This window comes from Schistocerca gregaria, chromosome 8, assembly GCF_023897955.1.
Source record: "Schistocerca gregaria isolate iqSchGreg1 chromosome 8, iqSchGreg1.2, whole genome shotgun sequence".
NCBI lineage: Eukaryota > Metazoa > Arthropoda > Insecta > Orthoptera > Acrididae > Schistocerca > Schistocerca gregaria.
This window is the reverse complement of record NC_064927.1, coordinates 142,183,714-142,200,670: the sequence shown is the minus strand read 5'-3', so window position 1 is coordinate 142,200,670 and position 16,957 is coordinate 142,183,714.

Below are 16,957 nucleotides of genomic sequence, written 5' to 3'. Positions count from 1 at the left end.
TTGCCTTTCTGATTCCCATGAAATCAAGTCCCTCTTTCAGGTGCTATGAACTCTAAGTAACTACGATACTCAGGCAAATAACTCTTTTTGGCCCTTACTGTCGTATCTACACTGGTTCTTTTGGGAAGTCTTTTACGTCCTGACATTGGTAGAATATAAGTTTTATGTGTTTCATATTTCTACAAACAAAGAGTACAACATTATCCATTACTAATTTATCTGTGACCGCTAAATGTAGGTTTATCTGAAAGAATTTTAGCCACTTGATAAACGTACGATTTTGCACCTGAGAGTGTTTGGATTAGAGGCCGTAATGGAGAGCAGCGGTAGTCTGGTCGATATAGCACCAGATTATGTTGTCACTGCTGCATATGAAGTCTGATATCTCCCGTAGCCTGGCTGTCAATCACAGCTACCGCTCATCTCATATGACGCCGTTAAGCTGAACCTATACGTGTTGACAGCAGCAGCCGTCGCTGTCGTCCCTTCCTCAGAAATCGGCTGCTTGCACATTTCCATTTATTATCTCTGACATATGCCTGCTGTCTGTCGTCATGCGGTTTGGGTTCTTGATCATTTGTTCGTAAGTTAAAGAATTATTCCCTTCCTCTCATTTCACATCTCTTATTGCAATACTTTTGTCACGTGACGGAGCAGTCTGCAGAACTGTTGGATACACCTTACAACCAAGTACCTGATTTCGGAATCTCTGTCTGGCCATAATTTAATCTAAGTAAAATATTCTCTCATCACCAGGTCTTTTACAAGTATACATCTTCCTCTTGTGGTTCTTGAATTAGTATTCGCTATTATTAGCCGCAATTTATTACATAACGCAATTAGTCTTTCTCTTCTATCATACTTTGTCTTAAGCTCACATTATCCTGTAACTTTTTCTCCTACTCCTTCTCCTACAACTGCTTTCCAGTGCCCCATGACTTGTAGATTTTCAGCTCCCTTTATGTACTCTATTATCCTCTCGATGTCCTCATACACTTCCTCTATCTCTTCATTTTCTACTTGTGAGGCCGGCACGTATACCTGAACTATCGTCGTCGATGTTGGTATGCTATCGATTCTGACAAGGACAGCATTGTACTGAACCGTATAACTGTAACATACTCTCTACCCTACCTTCCTATTCCTAATGAATGCTGCTCCCGTTATACCATTTTCTGCTGCTCTTGATATTCTGTACTCATCTAACCATCAATCCTTGTCTTCGTTCCATTTCACATCACTGACCTCCTATCATATCTAGGTTGAGTCTTTGCATTTCCCTTTTCAGATTTTCTAGCTTTTCTGCTACCCTCAAGCTTCTGAGGTTCCACGCCCAGACTCGTAGAACCTTATCCTTTCGTTGATTATGCAATCTTTTTCTCATGGTCACTTTGGAAGTCCCCTCCTGGAGATCCGTATGGGAGACTATTCCGGAATCTTTCGTGAATGGAGTGATAATCATGCCTCTCTTTCAATTACATGCCACATGTTCTGTGTATACACTTTATACATGTTTAATGCAGTGGTTTCTATTGCCTTCTGCATCCTCATGGCGTTGGTCATTGGTGATTCATCCGCCCTTAAGGGCAGGTCGTCACCCCTGATCTACTGCCCGCTCCTCTGTCCTCTCTGACACAGTCGTTGGCAAGATGAGGGTGACTTCTTATGCCGTGAGTCTTCGGCTGCCAAATGTTGATTGTTAATCAAACTTTCAGCGGAGGCGAGTTTATAGCCTAGGGCTCAGGCCGCTTTCAGTATTAATGAAAGACGCTACCCTAGACCATGGAACGACAGAGCGGCATGGTAGTCACTGTAAATTAATCTAAGTGGCTCATATGTCCTCTTTGTGTTTGCGGTAATGGCACCTAATGCCAACTAACCATCGTTTGTTTCATTCACAGTAGTGGTAGTCACAATATGTCAACTGACCGCTATTCTCCCCACCCTCCCTCAAGTTGCATTTGAGGTAATATTAGTCACTATGTAAAATGATCATCATTTCCCTAACTTGTGATATGTACGTTAATTTGTTACTGAATTGCTGTAACATGTCAATGTATGGGCACTCTGATCCTATTTTGCTGTAACATAGTGATGTATGTTGCAGTTTGCTACAATGAGGCTGAAACTTGGTGATGTATGGAGACCAAAATGTCATATAGTCTCCACTGTGTGCCAGAAGATATTGAAAAACGTTCTGTATTGCAATATAAGTTAAATACCTTACCACGGATGAAGTGTAGTTGAGAAGTGGTTAACTTACTTGGTTTACATTCGGGAGGATCGCTGCTCAAATACCCGTCTGTTCAAATACCCGTCTGTTTATTTCAATTAAGGATTTCTGTGATTTCCCTAATTCGCTGCTTGAAAAGGGCATGCCCAAGTTCCTGCCCCATCCTCTCGTAATTCAGGCACGTGCTATGTCTCTAATGACAGGGCTGTCGATGTCTTGTTTAACCCTAATATTCCTTTCTTCCTTAGCATAAGGATCACTGTAATGTTTGACTGACTTCGATATCAATTAAGGTAAAACGATTTTCTGACAAATTTAGACGTGAAGATAAAATTTTTTACTTCGGTAATTGTAGTTGACAATATGCACTTTAAGCTGTTAGATCAGCAGTCATCTCTACGTTTTGTATTAATAAAGAATAAATTGTTATGTGTTTGGGTTTCATTAACATTAAACTAAACTCACCGACTACCCTATAATTTATTTCAAAAATACTAACACTACAAATGTATTTTTATAAGTAATGGAGACCATTTTGATAAGAAAACATTTAACTTGAAGATCCACTACGCTTCCAAGAGCAGTATGGAATTTGCACTTTAGTGATCAACAAGTGCTGCAAACATATATACATTTTAAATTGTATCAGTAGCGCCTACATGTAAGCCCTCTATACTAATTTTCTTTTTTTGTTACGAAACAAATTAGCTATGACAGTGGAACCACATGTGCATACTTGAAATCTTACACTCTTACATACTTTGAGAAACAATGTAATTTTATGCTCGTGCGTAATTCTAACATTCGTTCAGAATCTGATGTCTGTAACTGTACTTGTGTATTATATGTGCATATTTTTCTATTCAAAATCGATACTTTTTGACAAATAATCTCATTTCTGCGCAAAATTAGGTATCGATCCCTCAACGTATCGATCCCTCATATACATCTTCTTATAACATTGTCTTTGCCAATATTTTATCTCTATCTTGTTCCACCGTGATCTCTGGTCATGTTTACGTTTCGTTTTTATAGCATTATGAACATAAATTTACATATTACTAAATTATATAGCTTAAGCGTTACAACACTATAAAAAGCTCGTCAGATAGTTCTTGCCTCCACCCCCAATCCTAAAATGGTACTTGGGCAGTTCATTTGTCTTTGGATATGTCATGTGCTTTTACGTCACTTATTTTGAGATATTAGTATGAGATCTCGGTAATATCTAGTTGTTGATTTCGAAAACACAATATGCCAATCTTCACTTAAAACTTCCGGGCTGATAGGCCGTGGTCGAAGTATAAAACTCTCTCCTGACGTTTCATCTCGGACTGCGGGAGACATCCTCGGAGGTAAAGCGGCGAACTGCGAAGAAAACTCGAGGAAGCACTGATTATCTAAGCAGTACAGAGGGTGCCACCTGTCGATCACGTGGCGTCGTCTATGAAATTGTCTCTGGTAATGCCAACATTCTCGATTGAAAGTAATCGATCGTCACGCTTGCGGTGCAATGCTGACATCCAAAACTTACAGACTGCCAGTAAGAGATCAGCCAGATGGTATCGCTATGTCGATGACACGTTCGTAGTATGGACACACGGAGCAGAGGAGTTGGATGCCTTCCTGACGCATTTAAACAGAATTAATCCGAAAATCCAATTCACTATGCAGACGGAAAGGAATGGGCAATTGAAATTCCTGGATGTGTCTGTGATTAAAGGACGGGACCGAACATTGGGCCATAAGGTGCATAGAAAGCCAATACATACTGATCGTTATCCACACAAAGATTCAAACCACCACCCTAGACAAAAAAGAGGTGTAATGAAAATTTTGGTAGACAGGACGTATAAACTTTGTGAATCTGTTTATTTAAAAGATGAGATCGAACATCTATGGCCCACTTTCGTGAAGAATGGCTATTCAAGAAACGATATAGATCGAGCACTTCGCTCTAGGCAGATAATCAGGAGTAACAACGAACAACAGTCGTCCAAGAGCAAAGTTTTTCTTCTGTTCATTAGTAAGGTCACAGATCGCATTGGGAAAGTTTTAGCAAAGTATGGGGTGGAAACTATTTTCAGACTCACTAGGAATTTAAAAGAATTTTTAAGGTCTGCAAAAGATGCACGACACTAGGGGTATATAAAATTCCTTGTAGTTGTGGACAGGTTTACATCGGTACCACAAAGAGAAGTGTGGACACCCGTCTCGTCGAATGAACATAAGACGAATTGCCAACTGGGTCACGCGGATAAATCGGCCATAGCGGAACAAGTTTACCAGCAATGAGATCATGTATAGAGAGGCTATCGAGATTGATAAACATCGTAATAATTTTAACAGGAAAGGCGAAGGTGTTAAAATTGATAAAATTTGGATGTCAGCGTTGCACCACAAGCGTAACGATCGATTACATTCAATCGAGAATGTTGGCATTACCAGAGAGAATCTCATAGCCGACGGACGCCACATGATCGACAGTGGCGCCCTCTGTACTGCTTTTATAATCAGCGCTTCCTCGAATTCTCTTCGCAGTTCGCCGCTTTACCTCCGACTGTCTCTCGCGGTCGCAGACGAAACGTCAGGAGAGAGTTTTATACTTCGACCACGGACTATCAGCCCGGAAGTTTTAAGTGAAACCAATACCGGCCGTGAAAGCTTACATTGTATGAACAGTATGCAAATGTTTTAGGGAGCCTTGACACCATAGTGTTGATCAAAAAAACTTCGAGGCTTTCTCGAAGATATGTTTCTGCACATAACCTCGAGTAGGCCTAGACTTAAAGTAGTAAAAAATAAAAGCCAGCCTACCTGAAGGAGCTTTAAAAATGAAAATAACATTTGACACTGGACGTACGCATTGTGTGTTTGTTGTTTCCGTCTTCTCCCCTAAAATGATCCTTGGCCAGATTTGTTTTTGTCGATACTTTCATTTAGGTCAAAGATAGCATTAACTCTAGTCTTCCACTAGTGAAGCCGTGGCAGCTTTCTTGCAATGTATCGATACAACTATTCATATGATCTTTGATTGACATGTTACCGATAGAGCGTAGCATCCTCAAGTGTGGCGTCTCCGGGGTGTGGTGGCCGGTTTGGAAAAAGTATGAGCTGAGGAACGAAGCTGTAACGAGCTTTCCGTGCAGCCCCTTCGTTGTGGTGTTGGCCTCTGCCTGGCGACAAATATTTGGGTGATGGTGCCCCGTCTAAGTTAACGAGCACCGACTTGGCTTCCGTTGTGATTTACCAGAAGGGCGCCGAGCTGTCAGGGCAATGCACACTGTCATTTTCGTCTGTCTTCCTTCCGTTCGTTTAGTATGGATGCCCGTGTCTCCATGGAATGTAAAGGGCAATGAGATTGCAAGATCTGGTAGGCATTTTAAACTGATTCATTGGGTAATATGTCATAACAGTTTATTTTATGTGTTAACCTTATACACACATCAAAAAAAGTTTAGCAACACCCCGGTTCCCAGAACTGCTGAAGATAGACGTTGACTGTTGGTATTGTATCACAGACACAGTCCCTTTGACTTTTCAGAGATGTCACTAAATCCGCCGAAAGGTGTAAACAACCATGCATCAAAAATGGCTCTGAGCACTGTGGAGCTTAACACCTGTGGTCATCAGTCCCCTAGAACTTAGAACTACTTAAACCTAACTAACCTAACGGCATCACACACATCCATGCCCGAGGCAGGATTCGAACCTGCGACCGTAGCGGCCACGCGGTTCCAGACTGAAGCGCCTAGAACCCCACGGCCACACCGGAAGGCTTATCAACCATGCATCAGCAGCGTCTATTAGACGGAGGGGTCCGACAGCCGAACAGATCTATTTTAAAATGCTTGGTATTCAAATTGACTGTTATTCTCAAAATACTTTTATTTCCACTGACGTAACCAAGATCTGCAGGGTAACACTGCTAATTTTGAAACGAACAGTTGCGACACGTACATACTCTTCTACACACAATTTTCTTTCCAAATTTCATCGATTACATCGTGACCACAAAAGATACGGTGAAATTTGGTTTGAACTATACAGTCCGCCGAAAGAGTCCTGTGATTTACACAAAATTTGTGTTACAGTATTTGGTATTGAGGTACTTTCTTTAGAGTTATGTTTCCAAAATATGTCGTAAATATAATTCACGGAATTATATACATCGTAGTCCCCATGCAGTCGTCAGCATATTACATCAACAGACACAACGAAGCATACAGCAATATAAATGAAAAAAGAATAAATACTTTAGTTGGTTTCTGGTTGTCGTCAAATCATAAAATATTACAGTAAGCACTTAATGCTGCGAATTGTGTGATGTAATAAAACTATGCTATAAATTTACGAATTTTCTCTGAACTCTTCAGAAATTTCTGTCAAGATGTGTATAGCACCTAATTTTATGAATATATTAACCATGTTATGAAATAAAAGGTTTCTTACAAGGACACAGTTCCTTGATTAATGAAAAATGTCGTGTAAGTTCATAACTATTCTCATAACCCACTCTTAACAAAAACTGAACTGAGACAGTGGCATACTGAAGATTATGGTAATGTCGTGCTGAAATGCAAATAGTTTCTTGTCGCTGTAATTTATTTAAAATACTCAGAGTAGCATCGTTATTGCAGTCGTTAGAGGTCGATCTTCAGACCAGTATACAAATTGTATGTTAAACCTTTGACATTTTGTTGCTGGCTATAAGATATCATCTTATTTCTGTTGTAATTTATGCTTCTTGGCGTGGCTATGCCCAAAGAGGAAAGCCAATAAAAAATACTGAATATCTGAAAAAGTGGACTGAAATTCCTTAGATTTTGCTTACCTGCTTTTGTGTTACGAAGCATTTCCATGACAATAACTCAGGGACCATAAGAATACTTTTCTCACATGAACGGAACCCACTGGAATATATTGCCCTTCAAGAAGCTCACGTATTATATTTTCTTCTTGTATCTAATCCTGCTGCAGGTAATCGCAGCACTAAAAGACTTTGAGTTACAAGTTGCCAATGATACATTGTGCAATAAATAAGTGAACTGTACATAAAATGGTAACAGCGTCTCAAGTATTCTTTCCGGGTTGACAGGGCTATCGATTCTACGAGGGTTGACTGAAAAGTAATGCCTCCACCTTCGTAACTCTTCAACAGGTGGTAGCATTGGTATGCGGGAGGTACTGGCTTGTTCCGAAGCCTCGACAGCTTCACTTGGCGGGAAGCCTTAGAATTGAACGGTTGCGTTGTTACAGTGTAAAGTGTGGAACCCTGCGCAGACGCTCGGTCAATGCGATTTAAGCAACGTGCAGTTATTGAATTCTTGACAGCACATGGTGTGACCCTAGAGGAGATTCATCAGAGAATGAAAGCAGTTTATGGTGATTGATTTGATGTGAATACTGTGCTTCTTCATTCTCGTAACGCGAGAGGAGTTCCTGGCAAATTTCAAGTCTGTGTGCTTTCATTTCAGGAGTCAGCATGTGGGGTACCCATCGTGCAGATCTTCCGATAGCCAAGCAAAGCAATGATGTGACCCACACGTTTTTGTGAAATGCCGATTGTGCTTGCAGTTTCTCTCTGAGTGATACGAAGATCGTCCTGAATCAATCTGTCAACATTTTGCTTATGAAACTTGGTGGTTGTAGCCACAGGACGTCCAGCTTTGTTTGTCACGCAGGTCAGATGTTCCCGTCTCAACGCCCGGGAGGAAGAAGCTTCAATCCCGCGGCCGGACATCCTGATTTAGGTTTTCCCTAAATCGCTCCAGGCAAATGCCGGAATGGTTCCTTTGAAAGGGCACGGCTGATTTCCTTCCCCGTCCTTCCCTAATTTGATGAGAGCGATGACCTAACTGTCTGTTCTCCATCCCCAAACAATCCAACCCAACCCTCAACATCTTTAAACTTACTCGCCCGACGATGCACAATAATCACAGCAACACAATCACCATAAACTGCTTTCATTCTCTGCTGTCAAGAATTCAATGACTGCACGTTGCTTAAGTCGCATTGACCGACCGTCTGTAGTGTGTGTTCCATACTGTACAATGTAACAACACAATCATTCATTACTAAGGATTACCGCCAACTGGAGCTGTAGAGAAGAAGCTAACGGAACAAGCCAGTACCTGCCGCATAGCAATGCTGCCAACTGTTTTAGAGTTACAAAGGTGGAGGCATTACTTTTCAGTCAACACTCGTATTTTGTAAAGATAAAATACAGTGTGATAACCGACACTAACTGCTATTCTGACTTGAGTAAGCAATAACTTAAGTTTTTGTGGAACGAAGAGTACGATTAGCGGAACCCATGACAGACTGGATGCGAGAGGGCCGATCTTCTGCCGCGTTAGCCCATACGAGAGCACCTGTTGACTGTTCCATTGATCCGCCAGCTCCCAGCTGCACTCCGCCCTATCTCAACACAAAACTCGTTCATCCCTGCTGTAAACGAACTGAGCGCTGTCTGTGTCTCGAAAAACTTGCACAGTTCCTGAAGGAGTGCTCACAGTTTCTGAAAGGCCTCTTTATTGTTTATGATGCTAACTTCTGATTCGTAATATTGTTATGTATTTCAGCTTGTAGTAGCTTATCTCCGTGGATAGCCTAATATGCATGTTTAGCCCCTAAAGAGGAGATTAATTCGGACAGAGTTTTACATCGTTAGTCTTTGTACATGACAGTAATCTATATACTGACGTACAGTCCTCTTTGCTTCATGTGGAGAGGAGAAGCATTCATATGATAAATGTCATCATCATTAGTTATATGACTACGAACATTTCTACATCTTGCCGAGTGCTACAACTTCTGTATCAGGAAAACATCAGAGATTAAACTTGAACCTACAATAACTGTGTTTAAAATAAGTATATTGTGTGCATTGCTCTTTCGTACGCAACCCAAACTCTATTCGATGCAGACGACGTAGAACAAATACATTCTACGACTAATGCACATCAGTATTAGCCACTGGCTCTTCAGTGTCAGTTGGAAAGTCAGCGAGTGTGTGTACCTTATATAGCTGGTACTGAAGAGGTGAACACATTGTTATGGAATTGTATTTACGACCTTCAAACAGTAAAGTTTTACTTTCAGTTAACTGTGTGGACATTAGCTTACTTTCTTGATTTCTTGCGTGTTTATGTACTTACCAGAAACAGTCTAGCGTTCTAATAACTGTGTAGTGTACATTTTCTGCCGTCTTTGCTATGGATAGGTGAGTCGTTGCGGCGCAGTGCTATCTTTGGATCCTCTGACTGACTGACGTCCCGGTAGGAGGCGCAAGTGCTGCACAGATTCCCTCGGTTTATGGTTGTTTGTGAGGGAAAGGCGGGACCCGTGCCGCGGTTGGCCAGTTGGTGATGGTACGAGGCGGTGGCTCAAGCGGACTGAGGGACCGGTCTGTTGATATGGTGGTCGTTGGGGCCTCCTAGCGTATACGGAGCCACATGCTCAATAGCATCCTTTGCAGCACATTATTGGGTTTTAGAGAGAGTGCACCAGCAATTTGCCTCCTGGAATGTTCTCGCCGTGTGCAGTTTGGATGTTGGCGGCCAGCATAGTGGTTTGAATGGTGGCATATAGACTGCTAAAGAAGTTATGGTGCATGTTGTGTTTATTCCCTCAGAGAACCTCGCCTATGGAGTTTGAAATATGAGGTTTTTCTTGAAATTACCGTAACATATTGGAAGCTACGAGTGCCTGCTTACATGATATTTGATCCTCCTGCTATGGATAATATCTCAATTCCTGTATAGCGAAATCATGACATTAGGTATGTGCTACAAAGACCTCAGTTGAGAAATAATGTAAGCCTTACGTAATATATGACTTGTACCTTGAGTATACAATATGACTTTCACTAGTTAATTAAACTCGTCTTTTTAGAGGAATAACTCTAGGTACTGATAAGGGTTTCCGGTGCTTATGTCATGTGAGTTTTGGGATTAACAGAACCAACCACTTAACATTGTTAATTCGACTTTGCATGGCAGGGCCTAAGATTTATATTCCTTGGGATTACATTTATTTGTGGGCTTTATTAAACAATAAATAGATTACATATGCTACCTTCACTGACTCATTTGTAAACCAATATCCATTATACATACATAAAAAAAAAAGTTTTGAATCATCTCGATTCTGAGAGTTCCGGAACCTGTGCAGAAAATTGCTACAGAGATCAACACAAACATTTCCGCCCTTTTTACTGCTCATGAAAACCACACATTGCATTTTGTACCACCATACAGCGAGACCTTCAGAGGTGGTGGTCCAGATTGTTGTACACACAGGTTCCTCTAATACCCAGTAGCCCCCTCTTGCTCTGATACATGCCTGTATTCGTCGTGGCATACTATACACACGTTCATCAAGGCACTGTTGGAACAGATTTTTCCACACCTCAACGGCGATTCGGGGTAGATCCCTCAGAGTGGTTGGTGGGTCATGTCGTCCATAAGCATCCCTGGTCTGGAGAACATGCTGGCCACTATAGTCAAGCGATGTCATTTTCCTGAAGGAAGTCATTCACAGTTTGAGTCGTAACGCGGCGTCCTGTGGCTGCATGAAAAGAATTATTCAACATGATGGCGTTGCTGTCAGGGTTCCTCCGAACCATAATCCGTAGGTAGCGGTCATCCACTGCAGTAATAGCCAACGCGCGGCCTGAGCGAGGCATGTCGTCGACAGTTTCTGTCTCCCTGTATCTCCTCCATGTCCGAACAACATCGGTTTGGTTCACTCCGAGACGCCTCGACGCTTCCCTTGTTGAGAGCCCTTCCTGGCACAAAGTAACAATGCGGACGCGATCGAACCGCAGTATTCACAGTTTAGGCATGGTTGAACTACAGACAACACGAGCCGTGTGCTGACGGAACTAAAGCTGTGACGACGGGGCGTCAATCGTGCTTGGGTAGGTCAGATGGTAGAGCACTTACCAGTGAAAGGCAAAGGTCCCAAGTTCGAGTCTCGGTCCGGCACACAGTTATAATCTGCCAGGAAGTTTCACTTCTCATACTTCTTCTGCCTCTGTCGGTCTACATCCTAATGAATTCAATGCAATTATCACATAGTGAAACAGTACGTAATGTTGTGCTTCATTACAATCTTTTAAATTGACTTCTTTGCAGTGTTTGGTTAAGATAAATACCTTCTTTTTATTTCTGTAAAATTAAAGTCGATACACCACGTTATAACAACTAACGTAATCATGTTATCGTACAGAGCAAGACCGCCATGTTATTTCTGTTACTGTAATCATGGACTTGGTCAAAGACAACACGTAACCTTTTCCGTTTTCATACTTTGTATGTGTTTTCCTTGACGATTACTACGTGTTTGTACAAGCGAGAATTATAGTGTGTCAGTTATTAAGTGTGCACTAGTTCAACTGGGCCAAGCTACAACGCTTTTATATAGACTGCGTTACACAGACTATTATGACAAGTTCAACCTTTTGGAGGCTCAAATATGACTTAAAGTGTGTTTTGTCCATTCATGTGCACTGTGTAACTGCTATAGTTTTAAAAATGACCTTTTCTAATTCCTCCATTTTCTGTTATGCCTCTGAGCACTAAGGTACTTAACTTCGAAGCTCATCAGTCCCCTAGACCTTAGAACTACTTAAACCTAACTAACCTACAGACATCACACACATCCATATTTTATGTTCGTCATTTTGTACCTTACAGATATCTCCTGTGAAGATATCATAATCGAATCTGAAAGAGAATAAACATGCAATTGTAGGGCTGACGGCAGAAATATAATTTTTCTTTTTTTTTAATTCTGTAACAGCTCCAGACGGTCTGTAACGCCGGAACTGCGTATCCTCCCATTTCCATCTATTGTACTATAAATTAGTTTTCTTTTTTTTGTTACCTGAAGATATGACATTTCTGTGTCTTTATATATTGTAATTGTTTTACTATTTATGCATTTATGTCTATGTATAATTGGTTTGTTTTGTAAATATTATTTGTATTTTTATGCTGGGTCTTGCCTAGGGAAAACTATGCTATCGAACGACTACGTCGATAGGTCGTGTGGAGAACCAAAGTGTTTAGGATCTTTGGTAGTGGAGCGCGAGCAGAGCAGGGTCTGTCTGGAGTAGGGCGGTGGAGCAGGTGCGTTGAGTGACGCTCCCGCGAGTTGCCGCGCTTTCGGGGGTTTGGCAGCATGTAATTGCGATTGAATTGCTATGATAGTTTCTGACACGATGTCACGGACGGGAAGCATTAGCTGGTGCACATCAAGAGCCCGTTTCGCCTGGTGACCGTGTCAAGAAGAAGGCGCGCCAAAATCGTTTCTGCAACAGCGACGGCCGACAATTAGTGACTGTCGCCACCTCTTCGATCCACGACTTCAAACCTTCAATGAACCAGCAACGAAGACTGGAAGCACGTAAAGTTTTAGAACTGTGTGGCAGACCTCAGCTTTTAAAATTGTTCCATTTGTTTCTTTAAATTACAGCAACGTCGTAAGAACCTTTGTTGCTCACAGTCCCAATTGCATTACCAAGCAGGGTCCCCTCCTTTTCCGGAATGAACCTGAGTGTTGTTGAAATTGAAACGTCAGCATTAAAGTAATATCATTCGATTTCACTGCTTTAATTTCAAAGTTCAGTTAAGGTATTCACAGCTGGCTACAATATTTAAATTACACAAGCACAAAATAAGAGTGCGAGTTTTGTTAGCATATTTTAGCTTACCTGTGACTGCAGTTCAGCTTGGTACATACTAAACTTTACTATTGTTAATTGTTCAGAATCATTTAATTCAAGTTCAGACTTAAATCTCTTATTTCTAAATTGCGTAGATTCAAGTAGCTCTTGAAATCATTGTTGAAGTAGCCCAAGACTAACCTTATTTTATTGAATTTCGTAGTGCTTCAGAAACAAAGTTCACTATTAATTTTAGTCACTAAATTAACTTTCAATTTTCCGGTTTTATTAATTCTTTTGCTAAATTATGTCAGAGTGTACTGAAATTTATTATTTCTGACAAACATTCAGTTTTCACACAACACGCGTCAACCTTCAGTTGCCACGCTTTTAGTGCTAATTATATGTGCAGTAAACTTTCGTTTTCAGTTATTATAGTAGTTGTCCATAGGACTGGCGACCGTAATTTTCCTCAAATTTCAAATATCTAATTAACTCCAATTAATTGTTAACGTAACGACCGCATATTTACTTTCTTTATTAATTTTACCCTTTTCTCAAAATTAATTTCCACCAATTTCATTTGCATTTTTCCTTTCATTTAGATGTAACCCTTTCCTCCCTCTTTACCGATAAATTAACATCAGTGACAACTGCTTTCCCCCAATTTCCATCAGGTGCACGAGGTTTAATTTTTCACTGTCATTAAGGTGGATAAGTGTGGGGGGGGGGGGGGGGGTTACAAGTCATCTACCAAAAGTTCTGCAAATGCAGTTGGAACAACCTTGGCAACCTTTGCGCTGCCAAGTGCACATTATTAATCAGTCGAAAAATTTCACAAAAGAGTGAAAGATTTAGACAGATGCTTCTAATAGATTCTTCTTCTTCACTTCATGTTTTAGTCAAATTGCGTGTTACAATACTACATCTCTTACGGTGGGGGCCTGTTCTCTACTTTAGCCACTAACGACACGAGTGTAGTCAGGTTTCATAAATTTTGTGACGTGTCGGTACTGTGGCTTAAGCTTTTAGGCTGGAAATGTCAGTGCGTTTCGTAACGGCTGGCTCATCCCTTAGAGTTCAGCAACCAGCCAGCCACAGGTATCTGCTAGCTTCATTAAATAATTTGGACTGCTTTTCCTTTTTGTTGTGTACTGTGACTGACATCGTGATTTTCTTTGTTTTGTATGTTTGTGTGTGCTGTAATCTGACGAAACTACAATCATCCGATCGTAATAAGGGTATTCTGATTGCTCTTCTGGTTTTATGCTACAGGTTTAATTCGATCATTCCACATTTTAAAGCAAATTAATTTGATTTCTAAGCCATGCCAAGGTTAGAGTCAGTGTCCAAAGAAGCTTTACAGACACTATCAATTACAGACATTGCACTAATAGTTACGGGACATTGGCACGCGGTTGTAGGGGAAGGAGTAGAAGACAGGTTTATGGGAGAATATGAATGTGGTACTAGGAATTAGAGAAGAGAAAGAGTAATTGAGTTCTGCAGTATATTTCAGATACTAACAGCTAATATTCTATTTAAGAACTACAAGAGGAGGAGGTACACTTGGAAAATGCCAGGAGATACGGGAAGATTAAGAACATCATTGTCAGGTAGAAATTGCGAAATCATTTACTAGGTTGTAAGGCGCACCCCAAAGCACAATTTATTTTAAAGACAAAAGTCAGAATTATAGTCCAAAGAAATGGGATATGGAAGTACTGCAGAATGAAGAGATATGCTTGAAGTTCTTTCAGGATATACATATTACGATAGTGAATAGCTCACTACGCTTTTCACTTGAGGTGAATGGATATCTCTAAAAAGGGCAGTCACAGAACCTGGAAACTAAAACAGGCGTACAGAGTAGGTAATACAAGAAATACTTCAGCTGATAGATGAAAGAACGTTTAGAGAAATACAGAAATACAGCAATACAAGTCACTTAGGAATGAAATAAAAAGACTGTGCAGGAAAGTTAAGGGGGAAACGTGAAGAAATCAAAAAGGAAATTATTGTCGGAAGCAATGACTCAGCATACAGAAAACTCAAAACAGCCTTTAGTGAAATGAATAGTAAGGGCGGTAACATTAAGAGTGCAGTGGGAATTCCACTGTTAAATGCAGAGGAGAGAGCGGTTGATGGAAATGGTACACTGAACGACTCTATGAGATGGAGGTCTTATCTGATGACGTGACAGAAGAAGAAACAGGAGTAACTAGGGAAGAGGCGGGAGATTCAATACTGAACCAGATTTTAAAAGAGCTTTGTAAGGCTTAATATCGAATAACACAAATGAGATAGATAATACTCCAACAGAATTTCTGAAGTCATTTGGGGAGGGGGGGGGGGGGGGAGTAGCAGCAAAACGGCTATTGACCGTGGTATGTGGAATCTGACGATGTACCATGTGACGTTATAATTATCTCACAATCAGTTTAATAGATCATACATTCAAGTTACCAGCAAGAGCAGAGTTATTGTTGTTTTTGCTGTTGTGGTCGTCAGTCCGCAGACATGGAGCCCTCCACGCAACTCTATGCTGTGCATGCCTCTTCATATCCGAGTACCTACTGCAACCTACAACCTTTTAAATCTACTTACTTCATTCATCTCTTGGTCCCCCTCTACGACTTTTACCGCCCAACGCTTCTCTCTATTACTAAAGTGATGATTCCTTGTTGTCTCAGAATGTATCGTACTAACCGTTTCCTTGTTCTAGTCAGGTTGTGCCACAATTTAATTTTGCCTCTGATTCTATTCAGCACCTCCTCTTTAGTTAGGTGATCTACCCATCTACTCTTCAGCATTCTTCTGTAGTACCACATTTCAAAAGTTTCTATTTTCTACTTTTCTAAACTGTTGTATGTTTCACTGCCATACATGGCTACACTCCATACACTTACTTTCAGAAAAGACTTCCTAACAAAATGGCTCTGAGTAATATGGGACTTAACATCTATGGTCATCAGTCCCCTAGAACTTAGAACTACTTAAACCTAACTAACCTAAGGACATCACAAACATCTATGCCCGAGGCAGGATTCGAACCTGCGACCGTAGCAGTCGCGCGGTTCCGGACTGAGCGCCTAGAACCGCTCGACCTCCGCGGCCGGCAGACTTCCTAACACTTAAATCTATACTCAATGTTAACAAATTTCCCTTCATTAAAAGTGCTTTTCTTGTCATTGCCAGTTTTCTTTTTATATCCTATCTACTTCGACCATCATCAGTTATTTTGCTGCCCTAATAAAAAAACCTTATCTACTACTTTAAGTGTATCATTCCCAAACCTAATTCCCTCTGCGTCACCTGATTTAGTTCAACTACATTCCATTATTCTAATTTTTCTTTTGTTGATGTTCGTCTTATACCCTACTTTCAAGACGCTACCCATTCTGTTCAACTGCTCTTCCAGGCCCTTTGCTGTCTCTGACAGAATTAAAATGTCATTGGAAAACTTCGAGGTTTTTATGTGTTCTGCGTGAACTTTCACTCCTACTTCACATTTTTCTTTTGTTTCCTTTACTGCTTGCTCATTATACAGACCAAAAAACATATTTTACTGTTATTATCTCCAGAAATTCAAGGAGAGTATTCCAGTCAACACTGCCAAAAGCTGCTATAAACTTTAAGTTTGCCTTTCCTTAACCAACCTTCTACGAGAGGTAGTAGGATCAGTATCGCTCGGCGTGTTCCTACATGTCTCCGGAATCCAAACTGATAATTCCCGAGGACGGCTTCTACTACTTTTTCCATTCTTCTGGCCGGAATTTTAACATTGTTCTAAAACCATGACTTATTAAACTAATAGTTAGGTAATTTTCACACCTGTAATACCTGTTTTCTTTGTAATTGGAATTATTATATTTTTCTTGAAGTCTGAAGGTATTTCGCCGGTCTCATACATCTTGCTCACCAAATGGAAGAGGCTATCAGTAGTTCTAACGGAATGTTGTCTACAGTCAGGGCCTTGTTTCCACTTAGGTCTTTCAGTGCTTTGTCAAATTCTTCATGGAGTATCGTATCTCCCATTTCATTTTCATCTA